Genomic DNA, 12308 nt, shown 5'->3' with positions numbered 1-12308 from the left:
AAGTCGGCCTTTTCAGTCTGTTCTCCCATTCTTTTAGAAAAATCCATGCTTCAGCCACTTCAGACCATCTCCAATACCTCAGATGTGACTTATTTCCTTTCCATATGTAGATCCTTTCCAAAAGTGCTCTATTTTATCTTCCCACCATACTGTTTATTTTCCCCACTAAGGTCCTATCCATTTGGGGGGGCTACATTTAAATTTCTTACGTCTATGATTCCATCCCTGACCAACCGAACCAACAGAGAAATTTCTAACTGAACTTTTAAAACATTTCACAATGCACAGGGCTAATACTAGGCCCCTTGATATATCTTTGAACAAATTAGAAAAACCCATTCTCTTTGGAAAGACAGTCCCATAAGTGCACAGCATGTTGAGCAGACTATGACTCTAAGTGAAGCAGGAAAAAGCAGATGGAGCTCTTTCCCAGAATGTGGGGCTTAATGAAGAGATTCACCAGGCTTCAGCTCTCTTTTCTGTCACTGTGTAGCTGGCTGACCTTGGGTATATTATTTTACTTCTCTAGATTTTGTTTTCTTCCCTGAAAAAGGAATAATAGTATGAAATTCATACTATTGCTAAGAATAATAATAGAGATAATGAACATAGATTTTCTAGCTGGATATTTGGCATATAAACCTTAATTGGTAAATTGTAATGATCTTTATAATTATTATGTTTTACACCACCGTCCTTAATTTCAGGGCTAGTCTGTTTTTCTCCTTGAATTAAAGTTTCAGGTATGGAAATTAAATATCTTTGTAGACACAAATGCATTTTTAGTTTTTTTGACTGAAATGTTTACTGATGATCATTATCAGATCAGTACCACCCAAAAAAATATTAACAAGACTACATTTCTTGAACCAAGATGTTATTTTCTCTTGCTGTTGACATTACTCGATACATATGGAAATATAAGACCAGAGACAGAAAATAAATATGAGGAAGTAACAGTCTTATTAATACACTGATCTTGATTTAAAGTTATGATACATTTTGAGAAAGACATTTGTTAGTTTGATCAAACATTCCCACTCAACTAATGAGAACACTTTACATTTTCTGAAAGACAATTTGTGAAAAAATATCAGATTACTGACCACAAAAATGTCAAAACCACCTAGTTATCTGGAAAAAACAGTGATAGAGATGATTCTCCATGCAACACCAAAGAGAAAGACCTTAGCCTTGACCCATGGAGATTGCCTTTAAGGCGACAAAGTAATTTATTTTCCAACCTAGACTCATTCAAATTCTTGTCTTCTCTGGTAATATTGCTGCAGGTTATATGCAGTGGGCCAAATTCATATCAGTCTTTTAACCTCTCCAGAGCTCTTTGTAACTGCATGGTGTATTGGTTTTGATGGAACTTTTCCTACTTCGTAATTGGGCTCTTCATGCTGAGAAACCTCTGGGGGATCTGGAGGGACAGCAGGGAAGATGTGCATGTAGGAGGGAATCGGGCCAAAGGAATGTACCTGTTAAACATTCATATATGTCCATTTGGGGAGTGTATGTGGCTTTAATATTTGGGCTATGTTTATATATATAAAATATGAAAACCTCCATGTGAAAGGGAAACATTCAAATAAAGATGAACAATTCAGGCAAAAATGACAAACCTTTGAATGTTTAGAGATTTTTGGATGCTTCCAAATTCAGTTGGCTGCTTGTTATGTAATTGGAGGCTGTGGAAAAGAAAATTAGCAACATTAGCATTGTTTGATACCTCAGTCCTGGGTTCTACCTATACTATGTATATAGTTGAAAAAAAAATGAATGTAATGAATTCATTTAATCAGACATATGGAATTATTTCATTTTTATTTTGATAATTATGATTTGATAGTGTTTTGGCTTTTATTATGATTTTATTACTTCAGACATGATCCACAGGTAGATGGTAATAGATGGTAAAAGAACTAAAGTTTGTGAGAGGAACTTCTCTTGCAGGAAGTCATTCTATTCCATGAAACTCACCAACTGTCAAAAGTCAATGAACTTGATACATAACGAACAGTAAGTCCTTCATGTGCTTCATGACTCAGCAGTTGTAGCAAAATCAGAAGTTTGAATCACCAACTCCATTTTCAATAATGAATTCTTCTTGTGCGTATTTAGTGTATGAGATTCAATGCATTTTCAGAATTGAAAATTAAATATGGCTTTAGACTATAAGATTCACTCTTTTACTTTTGTTTTTTAAAAGTGACAAGATAGAAGAAAGGAATTCCAAACCATCAAATGTAGGAAATCTCTTTCCAGCAAAACAAAGTATTTCAGTTTTTCCAAATGCTTAAATCAAGTGAACCTAAAGTAGTAGCCTAGCTTGTATCATAAATTCAGCTATGGCATTTTTAAAATTTTGGAAAAAAATTAAAAATAAAACTGGAGGGGCACCTGGGTGGCTCAGTGGGTTAAGGCCTCTGCCTTCAGCTCAGGTCATGATCCCAGGGTCCTGGGATCAAGCCCTGCATCGGGCTCTCTGCTCAGCAGGGAGCCTGCTTCCTCCTCTCTGTCTGCCTGCCTCTCTGCCTACTTGTGATCTCTGTCTGTCAAATAAATAAATAAAATGTTAAAAAAAAAAACTGGAAATGCCATCCCATTATGAGTTAAAATCATATAGAATGTTTTGCATTGTTAATGTTTTGTGGTTTGCAAATATTTTTTGCATGCATTATTTTGATATAATTTACATTATAAATTCATGACATGGGTAAGTCAGCTTTGGCCAAGGTGAAGCCTCTATTAGTCAAATTAAGTATTATACTCATATAAATAAAATTTAAAGCTGATTCTTTTTCTGACCTGACATTCACTGCTCTTGCTATTGAACCTACACTCAAGTAGCTCAGATGGAAAGAAGATGCTGGAAATATAATAATTCTATTGTCATTCTTTTGTTATTTTGATTTTGTTCTTTTTGTGTTTACAACACCCGATTTGTAACTAAGATTTACAAAATGTGAGCAGCACTCAGCAGGTGGCGCTAGTGAGACACAAAATATTGAATCCTCGCCTCCTACAGACGGAGATTAAGTAGTTTAGGTATTAAGAATGTTGGGGTTTAAGAACAGCCTGGTCGCATTGTTTCTCATCTGAGCAGTGCTGACGCCACATCAAATCATTTTAGAGATTTATGCGATCCCTTCTTTATACTGAGTTTGAAGGTAATATTTATGCTTTCTTGTCTACTTCATAATATTTACATAAAAATAGAGAAACTTCTTTCACCTAGTCATTTGCCCCTATGAACTTTCTGCCATTCATACGCTGGAGGAATGGGAAAAAAATGAATTTATTGTGGTTATTTTTTTAAGCACAGAATATGGAATTCAAAAGAGATTTTTAGGAGCTACTAACTCCCAAGAAATTATAATCCTATTTATCTCTGAGGCACACTTGGCAGATTATTTACCAGATCAACGTTTAGGCCCAGTGTTCCAAGGTGGAAAGTTCCTTTTGTTTTGTGGCTCTACTAAACATTCAGTATGAAAACTGGACATAATGTGGCATTAAATGAAAAATGAATTTTTCAGAAAAAGGAAATTTAACTAGAGGATGAAATTATTTGCTTATTTTGTCAATTTAGCAATTAAGCTATACAAATAACATCTGCTCATGTATTAGGAAGTGCCTTGCTGGCTTCTGACCACGTTATTTGAGAGGTATCTCACCAGGAAAGACAGAGTTGAATTTTAAATGGAGAATTCAGCAGAGTTTACTAGGAACATACTAGTGTGTGTTCTCTGAAGTCACATTTCTACACAGGTTATATGGTCATTGACATTTCCGGTATCTTAAGTTTTTCAAAGCTCAATTTTCTTCCAATAAAAACCAATCTCATCCCAAGTCTATGTTCTAATTTGAATAAGGTGATCAATTTCACATTTTTGTGAATCATATTTGAAACTAGCCACGCATAAAACTAACTTCAAAAAACTTCCATCGAAATGTCTAAGGTTTAAGAGACTTCTACGTAAAGGAAAATTGAGTTATTCTTTTTGTAAGTAACATTAATGATTGGAAACTCATAGAAATCACATTATTATATATTGTGGTGATGGTTACACAATTGTGACTATATTAATAATTGTACAATTAATTTAGGGGGTCCGTAGATTTTTTATATATGCTTAAACATTAAACGTGATAAGCTACTGAAAAACCTCCTCTACATTCTCCTCTTCTTTCTTCAAATCAGAGATTATGACTGTTGTATTCATTGCCCTTTCTCAACAAAAATGACCTCTTCCCAGGTACCAGATTTTGTTGTGTGTAATGATGTAAACTAAAGGCCACGCAGCAGTGAATTCAAGTATTTTGTGGGCATAACCAGGATCTTTGATCATGTTACAGGATCAAGTTTCCCAATGGGAGGAGTCTGCTAAGATAACCAATTAACTTCTTAGTAGGATTATTTGAGAATAATTTAATCTATTTCCTGCCTCCACAAGTTCCCTAACTGAGCATGATTTATTTTAATCTATCCATAGGAGCAAAGTTGTTAAGAAGACGGATGTGAATTATGATGTGGGAAAAAAGGCAGAAGAAAAATTTCCTTACTACCTGTAGCCCATTGACAAGTCCTTGAAACAGGCAGAGTGACATTCCTCTAGGGACTCAACTGCCTCAATGATAATACTTTGGTACCGGCAAAAGGCAATCCTAGACTGACTCCCTGCCCTATCCCTGCCGCTGCCTCCGCACCGCACCCCCCCCCCCCCCCGTCGCCGCCACAGGATCCTGTAAGTCTCATTTAGTGTATAAAAATTCCTTTGGAGGGGCGCCTGGGTGGCTCAGTGGGTTAAGCCGCTGCCTTCGGCTCAGGTCATGATCTCAGGGTCCTGGGATCGAGTCCCACATCGGGCTCTCTGCTCAGCAAGAAGCCTGCTTCCCTCTCTCTCTCTCTCTCTCTCTGCCTTCCTCTCCGTCTACTTGTGATCTCTCTCTGTCAAATAAATAAATAAAAATCTTAAAAAAAAAAATAAAAAAAAATTCCTTTGGAAACTTCGTTTATCTCTAAACTCCCCAAGATATGTGCTGGCAATCATCCCCCAAGCATATGGCCGACTGATATCCATCTGAAGGGTCTCATGACTAAGGTTTTATTAGATGGTAATAAATGACCTTTTACTAATGAAAACTAGCCCCCTCAAGGTCCTGGAAACCTTGCTTCCAAAAAAAGAGACTTACGCTATCCTTAACCCTCTCCCAACTTGAGAGTATATAATGGGTTACTCATGACCCCCGTGCTGCTCTTTCTGCCCATGGGTCCTGTCCCCATGCTTTAATAAAACCACCTTTTTTGCACCAAAGACATCTCCAAGAGTTCTTTCTTCACTGTTGGTTTTGAACCCTAATGTCTTTCCTACATCAAATTACTTGCCCTATTTAGAAATGTTCATAACTTATGGGGTCCATAGATTTTCTATACATGCTTAAGCATTAAACATGATAAGCTACTGAGGAACCTTCTTTACTTTTTCCTCTTCTTTCTTCATTGTCTTCTTAACATCTTTATTGGTATCTAATTCTCTGCATATCGTTCGTCCATTTACAGTGTACAATTAAATTATTAATATATTCATGGTGTGTGACCATCGCCACAATCAATTTGAAAATATCTCGTCACCCTCAAAACAAACCCCATATCCATTAACCTTTTCCCACATCTTCTCCCAGCCCCTTCCCTCTAACTCCTGAGTCCTAGATAACCACTAAACTGTTTTCTATCCCTATAGATTTGTCCATTCTGGACACTGCATATAAATTTTATACATTTCATTTCATTTATAAATGGAATCATACATACAGTATGTGCTCTTCTGTGATTGGCTTTACTTAGCATAATATTTTCAAGGTTCATCCACACTGTGGCATGTATCAGTACTTGATTTCTTTTTAATGCCAAACAATATTCCATTGTATGGATATATTATATTGTATTTATCCATTTATCAGTTGAGGGACATTTAGGTTGTTTCCACATTTTGGCCATTATGAGTAATGCTGTGATCACAAAGGGTTTGTGTAATATATAATTTTTTGGGGTAAATACTTAGGAGTGGATTGCTTAGTAATATGTACTTTTGGTACCCTTTTGAGGAACAGCCTGACTGTTTTCCACAGTGACTGTACCATTTTTCATTTTTACAAGCAATGTATAAGCATTTGAATTTCTCGACATTTTTGCCAAACTTGTTTTTGTTGTCTTTTTGATTATGACTATTCCAGCAGGTACAAAGTGGTATCTCCTTGTATTTTGATTTGCATTTCCCCACTGGCTGATAATATTGAGCTTCTCTTCATGTGCTGATTGACCATTTTTATATCTTCTTTGGAGAACTCTTTGGATTTATATATCTTCTTTGGGTTTATTTAGATCTTTTGTGTATTTCTATATATTGAGGTATCTTTTGTTGTAAGAGCTTTTTATATAGTCTAGATATATGATTTATAAATTCTATTCTGTGTATCCTCTTTCCACCTTTTTGATGGTGTTCTGGAAAGCCCAAAAATGAAGACCTTCTTTCATACTTGATTTTAGCAGTTTGAGTTTTCTCTTGTTCTTGGTCAGTCTAACTAAAGTTTTATCAAGCTTTGATCTCGTCAAATAATGAAGTTTTAATGTTACTGATTTTCGCTTTCATTTTTCTGTTCTCCATTTGATTAGTGTCTGCTCTAATTTTTATTATTTCCTTCCATCGGCTTGATTAGTTTAAGTTGTTCTTTTCATTGCTTTAAGATGAAAGATTAGGATATTAAATTGAGATTTTTCTTCTTTTTTAATATAGGTGTTTAGAGCCATACATTTCTTTCTAAACACTGATTTGGTTGCATTTTGGTAATTGTGGTTTGTTGTATCTTTGTTTTCATCTTAAAATATTTTCTAATTTCCATTGTCATTTCTTTTTTTTTTTAAAGATTTTATTTATTTATTTGACAGAGAGAGAGATCACAAGTAGCCAGAGAGGCAGGCAGAGGGGGAGGGGGAAACAGGCTTCGCCCCCCCAAGCAAAGATCCCAGGACCCTGAGATCATGACCTGAGGCGAAGGCAGAGGCATAACCCACTAAGCCAGCCAGGCGCCCCTCCATTGTGATTTCTTATTTGACACACTGGATACTAAGAGATATGTTGTTTAATTTCCACATATTTGTGAATTTCCTAAATTTTTTGTTACTGATTTAGAATTTTATTCCATGGTGGTCAGAAAACATTTATGTTTTTAATTATTTTAATAATCGTACATTCATTGACGGTTATTTTATGGCTAACCTATGATCTATCCTGGAGAATGTTTCATATGTACTTGAGAAGAATATGTATTTTCCAGTTGCTGAGTAGATTGTTCTAATGATGTCTGTTAGGTCTAGTTGGTTTACAGTTCCTTGCTGCCACTCTGTCTAGTTGTTCTAGCCATTACTGAAAGTGAGATATTAATATCTCCAACTATTACTATTGAATCTTCAGTTTTTCCCTTAACTTCTGTCAATATTCGCTTCACATATTTTGAGACTTCATTGTTACATAAAAATGTGTTTAGAATTCTTGATAAATTGACCCCCTTATTGTTATAAAATGTCCCTCTTTATCCCTAGTAACCCCTTTGGTTTAAAAGCTATTTTGTCTGATACTAGTGTAGAACTCTAGCTCTCTCATGGCTGCTGCTTGCATATTTCTTTTTCCATTCTTTCCCTTTCAACCTATGTATACCTTTGAATCTAAAGTGTGCCTGTCTTATGCAGAGTTAGATTTTTAAAAAATTTTTATTTATTTATTTGAGAGAGGGAGAGAGAGCACAAGCAGGGAGAGGGGCAGAGGAGAGAGAAAAGCAGACTCCTTGCTGTACAGGAAGCCTGATATGGGTGGGGCTCCATCCCAGGATCCTGAGATCATGACCTGAGCCAAAGACAGATGCTTAACCACATGAGCCACCCAGATGCCCCGATCTTGTATTTTAATACACTCAGCCAATCTCTGCCTTTTATTTGGCTTGTTTAATCCACTTACCTTTTATGTTATTACTGATGTAGTTGAATTTTGTGTGACAGTTTTTTGTTTTTTGCATCTCATACTTTTTTGTTCTTCTGTTCTTTTATTGCTCTCTTCTGAATGAAGTAAAATTTTCTAGTTTAACATTTTAATTCTTTAAATAATGATGCAGGAGAGGTGGGTTCTTGTCTCACAGACTGGAAGAATGAATCTCAAGGACAAAGGAGAGTAAAGGGATAGAAGTTTATTAAGTGAAAATATAGGAAAAGCTTTCAAGAGTGATAGGGGTTCTGACAGGGTTGACACTGAGGGCCTTTAGGGTTGGTCTTTTATAGAAAGCTGACCTGGGGACTTGAATCCTTTTAACATTGCTGTTGATATCACCATTGAGCAAGGACTAGTGATAACACCTTTAATGGCTTTCTCACTTTTTAGGTCTGGTTATTCTTTGTTGGTCTCAGGTGATTATCATAAAAAAGACACACACCCTACATGCCTGGGGCAGGGTGGACTGGTTTGTTCCCTCATCTCTGGTTTCTCCACATCTTCACATTTTTGGGATTTCTGTGAGCCTGATCACAGAGCCCCCTATCTGTCTTTATCGACCTAACCCAGTCTGTCCCTTACTCAATAATTTTTTTACTATTGTTTTGTGTTATTTTCTTAGTGGTTGCTCTAGGCCTTACCATATATATCTTATCAGAATCTACTTCACATTTATACTAAATTAATACCAGTTTATGTGTAGTAAAAGCCCAATAATACATTGTTCTAATTATTACTTTATATAATTATTCCTTTTAAAGATGCTGGGAGAAGAAAAAAGGGCAAATATGTATTTATTGTTTGTTAGAGTAACTTTCCTATTTACCATTCTTGGTTCTTTTCATTTGTTCTTGTGGATTCTCTTTATTTGTTCTTATGGATTCCTCTAGTGTCTTTTTCTTACTCCTGTGTAGTTCTGTTTCCACCCACCTACTTTGTGCATTAATTGTCAAATATTATTATATTCGTATATATTATAGGCTCAATGATACAATTTTATGCATATAGTTTTATACAATTGCTTATTAAAATAAGTTAAAAGAAGAAAAAGGAAGAAATATGCACATACTCTCTTTTCTAATTAAATTTGCCCACATTCTTTGATTTTTCATGAGGATTTGAACTACTGTCAGGGTCACTTTCTTTGTTTCATTGTCTTTCCCAGTGTCTTTCAGCTTGAACTTCCTCATACTCTGTTCCTGATACAGTAATTTCCCTTAGCGAGAGCATTCGAGCTCCACTTTCATAGTTTATCTCTTCCTTGTGCAAAATCTTTTTCTTATTGAATGTTGCTTTGGTTATGATGTACCTTGGTACAATTTTTTTTAAGCCATAGGTGGAATTTATTTAAAAAACCAAAAACAATCCCAAACAAGACTTCTTTTGACATCAAATTATAGAACAGATAATTCTATCCAGGAGTTCTTATGGATATAAATATCTAGGTTAAATGCAACACCTTGTAAAAAAATATGATTTTATTCTATTTATCTTTTTGAAACTATATTTAGAGTATTTTTTTAATATTTATTTTATTTTAGAGAGAGAGAGAGGGAAGATGGGCAGAGGGAGAGAGAGAATCTCAAGAAGTCTCCCGCTGAGCGTGGATTCCCCACACAGGGCTCTATCTCATGACCCTAGAGATCACAATGTATGAGATCACAACCTGAGCTGAAATCCACAGTGGGAAACTCAACCAAATGAGCCACCCAGGAGCCTCCTTTATAGAGATTTTTAAGTGGTTTTAGGTTCACACACAAAAAATGAAAGTTATAGAGATTTTCTCTATATCCCCTCCTCTCATCTGTGCACAGCCTCACTATCAACATCATGCAAAGGTTGGTACATTTGTTGTAATTAATAAACATATGTTTACAGATTATTATCACCCAGAGTTCATAATTTACATTATAGTTCACCCTTGGTGTTGCATTTACTATGTCTTTTGACAACTGTATAGTGGCATGCATCTGCCATTTTGATACCATGCAAAGTAGTTTCACTGTCCTAAAAAGTCTCTGTGCAGTGCTTCTTTTCTTCTGCATCCTCTCTAAGGTAACCTTTGGTGACTACTGATCCTTCTACTGTCTCCATACTTTTGTGTTTCCCAGAATATCATATAGTTGGAATCAGGAAATGTATAGCCTTTTCAGATTTGTTTCTTTCACTTTGGTTACATCCATTTACGTTTCCTCCAGGTCTTTTCCTGGCTTGATAGCTACCTTTTTGGTGCTAAATAATATCACATTGTCTGCATATACTATAGTTTATATGTCCACTTACTGAAGGACAACTGGGTTACTTCCAAGTTTTTGCAATTATGAACTAAGTTGCTATAAACTTCCTACACAGGAATTTGTGTGGATGTTATGTTTTCAATTCATTTGAGTGACTACTAAGAAGCACAACTGATACATTTTATAAGAACATACTTAATTTTGTAAGAAAGTCCAAACTGTATTCCAAAGTAGCTTATCATTTCACATTTCCAGAAGCAATAAGTGAGAGTTCCTGTTGTTCTGTATCCTCATTAGTATTTGGCATTATCAGTATTTTGGATTTTGGCCATTCCAGTAGGTGTGTGGTGGTATCTCATTGTTGTTGCTGCTGTTTTGAATTTAAGTGCTTTTTATTTTTTGACCCCTACATGACATGATTTTTTGTTTTTGTTTTTGTTTTTGTTTTTCCTTAAAAACAATGCCCCCACACCAAATAAATCTAGGTCAAAATAAATGAAGAGCTCAAGATGACTTTGTCTAAGTCCTGATGTTGTGTGGATGAAAAGCGGCAGCCAGTTATGACAACAGGTGATAACCAAAATCATAGCCAAATGTGTTAACATATTTTTACATTTAAATCAGCCTTGGGCGCCTGGGTGGCTCAGTGGGTTAAGCTGCTGCCTTCGGCTCAGGTCATGATCCCAGGTCCTGGGTTTGAGCCCCACATCGGGCTTTCTGCTCAGCAGGGAGCCTGCTTCCTCCTCTCTCTCTGCCTGCCTCTCTGCCTACTTGTGATTTCTCTCTGTCAAATAAATAAATAAAATCTTTAAAAAAAAATAAATCAGCCTTAAAGTAAATCATATATGGGGTCACACCATCCTCATTGTAGTTCAGGATAACAACCATGTTATCTGGATTCATGTATTCACCAATGAAGAACGGGTACTTGGTGAAATTAGCAAGGATGTGCTTGATTTATCCTATAGCCCCTGCCATGAAAGGTTTTACTCTTTCTGGCCTCTGTTCTTTAAATTTACCTTTGATTGATTTCATATAATCCTTGATGTATTTCTCGTGGGTTTCTTTTGTGAATCTGATTTCTTGCAGGTGATGGTTCATGGCAATATCAACATCACTGATTACTGTGTTTTGAGTCCCTTTGTCCTTGGGACCTTCTGTAAAGGCATTTTCACCAATGAGCACCTTACCAATGTTACCCTATGTCTTATTGGCCATATTCCCCTCCACCTCAGGCACAACCCAGCTCATCATGGCTGATGAGATCCCAGTAGATGATCATGACAATGGCTAGAAAGAGTCTACGGTAGTGCTAGCCTTGTAGGAGTCCAGAGCTGGAAGTAAGTGGGATACAGCCAGAAAGACATGCTGGGGGAAGGGATAGTGGGTAGAAAAGTTCTCTGTTCAGATTTTTTTTTGCTTATTTTTTAGTAGGGTTTTTTGTTTTTTTTATTGTTGAGTATTGTGTTTATATTTTTGGACAACAGTCATTTACCAGCTATTGTCTTAGAAATATTTTTTCCCATTTTGTGGTTTGTCTACTCATTTTCTTCACTGTATTTTTGCAGAGCAGAAGTATATGATTTTGACTCATTAATTTAATCAAGCTTATCAATTATTTCTTTATACATTGGGCTTTTCATATTATATGTAAAAAAATATTGCCATCCAAGGTCATCTAGGTTTTCTCCTGTTATCTTCTAGGAGTTTTATTGTTTTATGTTCTACACTTAGGTTGATGGTTAATTTGGGGTAAGATATAAGGTCTGAGTCACAATTCTCTTTTTTTTCTTTTCTCTTTCTTTTTTTTTTTGCATGTGAATTTTTTTTTCTAGCACAATTTGCTAAAAGACAATCTTTGCTCCATAGTATTACCTTTGCTTTGTCAGAAATTAGTTGGCTATGTTTATGTGAATCTATTTCTGTACTCTTTATTCTGTCCCATTGATGTATTTGTTTATTCTTTTGCTAATACCATACTGTCTTGATTACTGTAGCTCTATAGTGAATCTTGAAGTCAGGT

The 12308-nt window shown here is 35.7% G+C and overlaps 1 pseudogene; it reads right to left on the bottom strand.

The window, feature by feature from the left end:
- Positions 1-1310: 1310 nt before the first annotated feature.
- LOC125101634 (translationally-controlled tumor protein-like) lies at positions 1311-11503 on the bottom strand (annotated as a pseudogene).
- Positions 11504-12308: the final 805 nt, after the last annotated feature.

This window comes from Lutra lutra, chromosome 6 (assembly GCF_902655055.1).
Source record: "Lutra lutra chromosome 6, mLutLut1.2, whole genome shotgun sequence".
NCBI classification, from domain to species: domain Eukaryota; kingdom Metazoa; phylum Chordata; class Mammalia; order Carnivora; family Mustelidae; genus Lutra; species Lutra lutra.
The sequence above is the reverse complement of the archived record's forward strand: the minus strand, read 5'-3'. Positions and strand labels throughout refer to the sequence as shown.